Source organism: Drechmeria coniospora, chromosome 01, assembly GCF_001625195.1.
Source record: "Drechmeria coniospora strain ARSEF 6962 chromosome 01, whole genome shotgun sequence".
NCBI lineage: Eukaryota > Fungi > Ascomycota > Sordariomycetes > Hypocreales > Ophiocordycipitaceae > Drechmeria > Drechmeria coniospora.
The window spans coordinates 7804882-7812345 of NC_054389.1; positions in this window are offsets into that span (position 1 = coordinate 7804882).

Sequence of the window (7464 nt, forward strand, 5' to 3'; positions counted from 1 at the left end):
CGTAATCCTTTTCCAAGTTACTTTGCCTACGCATTGACTGGCCTTCGTCAATATACACACACAAACACAGTTACTTTCTAGAGCATAGATAAGACTGGTTAAAATCCTTATCCTGTTGAAGTGGGTTAAGTTTGTATTACATATATATACTTCTAACTAGTTGCTGTAAGGTAGGCTATCCACCCTTACTCTCTTTGGGTACGATCGTACAAGGTGGGCAATATCCTCTCCTAATCAGTTGAACCTAAGTATATTGGTGGCTCTAACATAACTGTACACTTAATTCAAGATTCCAATACATAGCATGAAAATTATTATACGAAAGCTATGTAATAATGAGCTATTTATAGAGACTGTTCCATAAAACATCAGTATAACCACTTATATCTAAAGTTGCAATAGTATATTTCCCTTCGGATGCATTATTAACTACGAAGGAGTGAATAAGCGCGGCCACTAAAATCATCGGTGGAAGAGGAACTAGGTTCAGTAACAGGTTGGCCTGGTAGTGAAACAGTAAAATAGTTGTAATACGGTCCGGCCACAACCTGGCCGTAAACATAACGGAAGGGGTAGGCAAAGCCGGCTGTCAAGTGCTTGGTAACACATTTCTTCGGGTTGGGGTAGAAATTTTCCAAGAGTGGTACCGAAGCCGGATTGACTTCACCTGTATCACAATCGAACGCATTCCCATCGCCAATAAAAAAGAAAGCCCCATTATCAACAACTATACAAAACGTATATATACCAGTCATTGGTGGTACATAGTAGCCCTGATAAACAAATGTAAAGCTATCTGTACTTACTGGAACGTTGAATAAAGCAATTGATCCGAACGAGACTCTGTTGATAAGTGTTTCTGCTATTGGAGTTTGGCTAAGATAGCTGTTTGGACCGCGTCCACTTACAGAACCGAGGCCAGCAACACTATTTTCATTTGAATAGTAGTATAAATTAAATCCAGTTGGTTTCTTAGGTGCAGGAGAGGGTTGCAAGGTAGCGAGCACACAAGCGCCCGTAGGGAATTCCGTAACGATAACACTAGTAGTACAGGGATGAGTGCAGTCTGATGCTGGTGGAATTGTTTGAGTGCCGACTACGCTTCCAGGTACTGTTGTTGTAACTATCTCATCGGGAACACAGATGAGTGGATAAGCGCGGCCACTAAAATCATCAGGCGAAGCTTCACTAGGTTCAGTAACAGGTTGGCCTGGTAGTGAAACGGTAAAGTAGTTATAATACGGTCCAGCTACAACCTGGCCGTAAATGTAGCGGAAGGGGTAGGCAAAGCCGGCCGTCAAGTGCTTGGTAACACATTTCTTCGGGTTTGGATAGAAATTTTCCATAAGTGGTATCGAAGCCGGATTGATAACACCTGTATCACACTCGAACGCGCTCCCATCGCCAAGGAAAAAGTAGGCCCCATTATCAACAATTATACAGAACGTATATATTCCAGTCGTCGGTGGTACATAGTAGCCTTGATAAACAAATGCAAAGCTATCTGTTTTTACTGGGACGCTGAATAATGCAATTGATCCGAATGAGACCCTGTTGGTGAGCCGTTCTGCAATTGGAGTTTGGTTAAGATAGCTGTTTGGACCGCGTCCACTTACAGAACCGAGGCCAGCAACACTGTTCTCATTTGAATAGTAGAATGACTTAAATCCAGATGGTTTGCTAGGTGCACATGAGGGTTGTAGTGTAGACAGTATACACGCTCCTTCCGGAACAGAAACTGTTGTTGAGACGCTACTACTGGCTGAAGAGCTACTAGCTGCTAATCTAGTAGTAGTAGGCATTATATTTCCACTAGCCTCTGTAATTCTAACGGTACTTAGGCAGTTGGTAGTGCATCCAGTTGATGGCGGAATCGTAGTGGTACCAGCTGATGGCCCAGTGGTACTTTCTGTAACAAAGACGCCAGTCGTTATAATTCTGATAGTAATAGTGCAGTTAGCAGTACATCCAGCTGCTGGCGTTATCGTACTAGTACTAGGCGTTGGGCCAGGAACTGTTTCTGTTACTGTCCCGACAGTCTGTATAATTCGAACAGTAGTTAGGCAGTTGGCAGTACATCCAGCCGATGGCGGAATCGTAGTAGTACCAGCTGTTTTTCCAGTAGTAGTTTCTGTCATAGTACCGCCTGTCTGTGTAATTCGAATAGTAGATAGGCAGTTGGTTTTGCACCCATCTGATGGTGGAATTGTAGTAGTACCAGGTGTTGGTCCGCCAGTAAATTGCGTTATAAAGACGCTTGTCGGAATCGTTAGAATTCTAACTGTATTAGTGCAGTTGGCGGTACATCCAGCTGCTGGCGTTATCGTAGTAGTACCAGGTGTTGGGCCAGGAACTGTTTCTGTTACCGTACCGACAGTCTGTATAACTCGAACAGTAGTTAGGCAGTTGGCAGTGCATCCTGCCGATGGCGGAATCGTAGTAGTACCAGCTGTTTGTCCAGTAGTAGTTTCTGTCATAGTACCACCTGTCTGTGTAATTCGAATAGTAGTAAGGCAGTCGCTTTTGCACCCAGCTGATGGTGGAATTGTAGTAGTACCAGGTGTTGGTCCGCCAGTAAATTGCGTTGTAAAGACGCTTGTCGGAATTGTTAAAATTCTAATTGTATTAAAGCAGTTGGCGGTACATCCAGCTGCTGGCGTTATCGTAGTAGTACCAGGTGTTGGGCCAGGAACTGTTTCTGTTACTGTGCCGACAGTCTGTATAATTCGAACAGTAGTCAGGCAGTTGGCAGTGCATCCAGCCGATGGCGGAATCGTAGTAGTACCAGCTGTTTGTCCAGTTGTAGTTTCTGTAATGGTACCACCTGTCTGTGTAATTCGAATAGTAGATAGGCAGTTGGTTTTGCACCCATCTGATGGTGGAATTGTAGTAGTACCAGGTGTTGGTCCGCCAGTAAATTGCGTTATAAAGACGCTTGTCGGAATCGTTAAAATTCTAATTGTATTAAAACAGTTGGCGGTACATCCAGCTGCTGGAGTTATCGTAGTAGTACCAGGTGTTGGGCCAGGAACTGTTTCTGTTATTGTACCGACAGTCTGTATAACTCGAACAGTAGTTAGGCAGTTGGCAGTGCATCCTGCCGATGGCGGAATCGTAGTAGTACCAGCTGTTTGTCCAGTAGTAGTTTCTGTTATAGTACCGCCAGTCTGTGTAATTATAATAGTAGTTAGGCAGTTGGCAATACACCCAGCTGGTGGTGAAATTGTAGTAGTACCAGGTGTTGGTCCGCCAGTAAAATGCGTTACATAACTACTAGTAGAGGCGCTACTCGGGATCGAAGTCACGTATATAAATACAGTTGTTACGCAGCCTTCAGTGCACCCAGTCGATGGTAGGATTGTAGTTGTTCCGGGCGTCTGACCAGTTGTTGTATGTATAAAAATACCGGTTGTAACGGGGACGGTTACAATTACTGTAGTTACGCAATTCGAACTGCAACCAGGTGGTGGCAGGATGGTACTGGTACCTGGCGCAAGCCCGCTTGTTGTTGTAGTTATCATGCCGCTCGATATACTAACCGGACCGGGGTCCGTTTTAGTATATGTCCTGTTTCATTGTGTTAACAGGATACTCTTTTGCTAGATGTAGCAGACTTATCGAATAGGAATCAGGGGAATATACCTCGTCTTGCTGCTTTCCGAGGGCCCGGTAAGACTAGTGCCCATACAGCTATACTGGTACAGTATTTCCTCAACAACTACCATCGAACCGTAAGCATTCTTATTAGAGTCATCTCCTCGAGCAAGGCCGAGAACTCCAGCAAGAAGACTCAGGATACTAAGGATTGGAGTTTGTTGCTTCATAATTGTATGTATATAGTAAATAGTACATATAGGAGCTTCAGAGGAGTAAAAGAAGCAAATACCTTCGTAATATATTTAGATACTACGTTGGTACTAATGCTTCTCAACCCTATTTCTCTTGGCTCCAGATATCGTTTATTGGGTATATGTGAGCTGTTATATGAACGGTCTGCGATATATGCAAGAGGCTATCCTTGGCTTTACCTGCGCATTTCAATAATAAGCCTTGCGCTAAATTAAACTATGGACCAGTGGGTGGCACCACTCGTATTCCTTAAGTACAGAAGTTTATTTCTGCAGGTTACTTCTGTGATAAGTAGCTAAATATGTCCATCAATGCCGAGTGGCCGTTGCCTATCGATCGGTGCCGCTATTCAGACCTCTATAAGCTACCTATTCCCTAGCAATTCATCCTCCCAGGCCAACCAACAAGATTTTCTCGACTTCCCTACCTTATCCGAGAACCAGCGTATTATGCTGATCAGGGTCTACGAGGGTGGGCAATAACGCACCCACCATAGACAACCATACGACGAACTGGCATATGTGGGTATGCATGTGCGGGCGAGCATTTGTGCTGGGGTTTAGATCAGCTGCAATCAGTCAGCACTAAAAAATGCACCTTTACTGCTCGTATGATTTAGAATTCTTAAAGAGCCCACTCCGGACTAGTTTCATAATTCGTCACTTACAAACAATATCTTTTTTGAGCTAGAAGACATAGTGGCCAGCCTGTGCTACCAACTCGTGCCACGCCCCGCATTTCTGGCCCTTGGATTATTACCTCGCACCACCTTTGATGGTGCTTACCGCCACAACACTCGCATCACACGAACGCATAAATTTTTACTGAACTATCTTAAATTGCAATAATCTTAAGAATATAGTAGAAAGTTACATTTACAAAACGCTATAGATTGTCTCATTGCATTTCCCAATAAAACTTTACTACAGTCGCCCGACAATTTAATATTTCTCGCTTTCGCTTGCAAAGGCAATTGTCAGGCATTGGTCCAAAAGCAGCGTTCTAGGCGCAATTAACTCGACCAGAAGAGAAAGCATTATATCAATATATCGATAGGCTTGATGCTAGGAACTTTTCAGTACGGCCAGATTTTATTGCAGATGCTGCAAATTAGATAATACAAGAGCGGGCATTTCTAAATTCAATAGCTCCAGCTATAACTGTTAAACAGAACTGGAATGCAAGATTTATTTAACGTCATCGATCTCGAAAGCAACACCAAAAGAGCTTAATTCAAACTATGAAGCCTCTGAGGATATAGATAGAGTTACCGCTTATTTTCAACAGCTACAACTGGTAATTGAAAAGGAAGGTATCCCACCTGCAGATACCTGGAATATGGATGGAACTGGCTTTCGAGTTGGAATGGTTAAGTATCAATTTATTGTAGTAAATGTAAAAAGAGCACATCTATTTGGTCAGCTTTGCTTATATATTACATTGGTACAATATACGAGAGCTTCATAATAATACAGTTATTGCTCTAACAGGCAGTGGCTATTCAAATGACTATTATAGCCTTCAGAGGATTAACGCTTCAATCGTTATGCAACTTCAATTAGCAGCAAACGCCTACTAATTTTAGATAGCCGTGGATCACGTCATAGAATTGATTTTTATCGTCTTCTGTCCAGAAAAGTATATCGTAACTTTCGCAGTGCCACCACATCTTACGCATATTTTACAACCACTAGATGTAGCTATCTTCCAACCATTAAAGCACTAGCATGCAAAGGCTCTTGACTTTGCAGTTCGAGATAGTCTAGCCAATGTAACAAAGCTATTTTTGTATTTCGTATTTTGAGAGGAAATCTTTGTCAAATGATACTCTTACCCCCGATGCCTCGCAACCAGAATCATGATGGGATCTTTAATGCATCTAGGAACTTGAATGGCGCAGAGGCGTCTATTGTTCAGGCCGACGCACCCGGTCCGTCCTGCAATCTTTTTTTTGGTGGGTTCAGAGTATTACACTCACGACAGGAATAGGTACAGACGGCAACTTATTGACTCTCAATTCCGTATTTGGAAAAAATCATCTGCGTCCGTCATCGGCGGCCATTACTCGCATAATAGTTAGTATAGTACATTTTAATTGCCGATGCCATCAATTCCCGCATCCCGCCTTGTTTTGCATCGATGATGGCGACAACGATGATGGAGAGGATGACTAGCTAGGTTACAAGTATGCGTTTCTACCACAACCACAAGCACGACAACAATAAGTGCTTCAATTGACACAGCGGCAACCCTAGGCATGACTTATACGCAGTCATTTCGCATCGTACATGGCCGGAGACAATGAGCATATATATATGGCTGGTTTATGATGCGGCGTACGAAGAATACACGTACAGCCGGATGCCCCGGCAGCAATAAGCGTACAATTGTGCGGCATCTTCAATATGCCGCGATCTACGCTGGAAGTGTCATTCATTCCCAGAATATAGTTCATCTGGACGGCCACTACTGATGGCGTGGCTGGCGCTACCTGCCCATGTGTAAGATGCGAGCAATGCTCTCCAGTCGCTGGATTTTGTGCTTGCGGCTACTGGCGAGAGTCATTTCGAAAAGGCGTCTCGATTGAGTGAGAGGTAGCAGTAAACGATGGAGAATGGAATATGGGAATGCAGTGTTACTAGGGTGAGGAGGCCGGGCACACGTCGAGGGGCTCTGCTGACTGTCTGACTGAGCGACCTACATGACAACAATAATCGTCATTATAAATATCGTTCACAGTACACATCCGCAATCGCTGTAACAGTCGTCAGCTTGGTATCATATCCGTTAATCTCTTCCGAAAGGAAGTATAATACGTCCTCGAAGCAGTTATTTCGTTTCGTACAGGGCTAAACGTGCGGACATTCCACGGCATTTGCCAAACTGCGTAGGGCTTCCTCACAGCGCAGGCGTTTCAGGCCGTAGGTGGCGTTGGGGAGAGCAAAAAGGTCAGTGACGTATCGTACACCACCACAGTGTACATTTACTGTCATTCAAGGGTGAAATTCAAGCCACAAGCCGATCTCCGGGGACATGGTAATTACGTCCGGGACGTAGGTATGCAAGCAGGTGACTGGCCAATCTGGCAGCCAATATGCCTACGGCTCATGGCAGGCCGGTCTTTCAACAGTGAAATAGATGTTGGAGAATAAGTCAACCCCCATTAAATACATTAATAGTTACACATTTTGTTGCCGCTCCATATGTACGGAGTAGAGTGGCCAAATAATATAGTGCCAAATACAAGGTCATGATGCTGGGCAAAGGCAGCTGTGAGAATACTCTTCGAATAGCAAGCCACTATATGATTCGTTTGCCATTGATAATTACGTTCGGTGCCGTTGAGGCACGAATCTAGCGATCCAGGCACTCTCCCACATCTATTTAATTGGTGCTTGGTGCGCGAGCTCGTTCCTGGTGCACAAACTCAACACGTTAATCGGATTCCGTTATTCGAACGCGCCATTCGGCGTACTGCAACGGAGCCCTGCGCTCCTCACACCTGTCTACCCCGCAGCGTCACTCATCTTGGCCAAATGGCACAATAAGTGTAGGGACGAGAGCTGGTTAAGTGCGTCGCGCTAACGAGCATTCCAAGCCACTGCGTATAGCGGC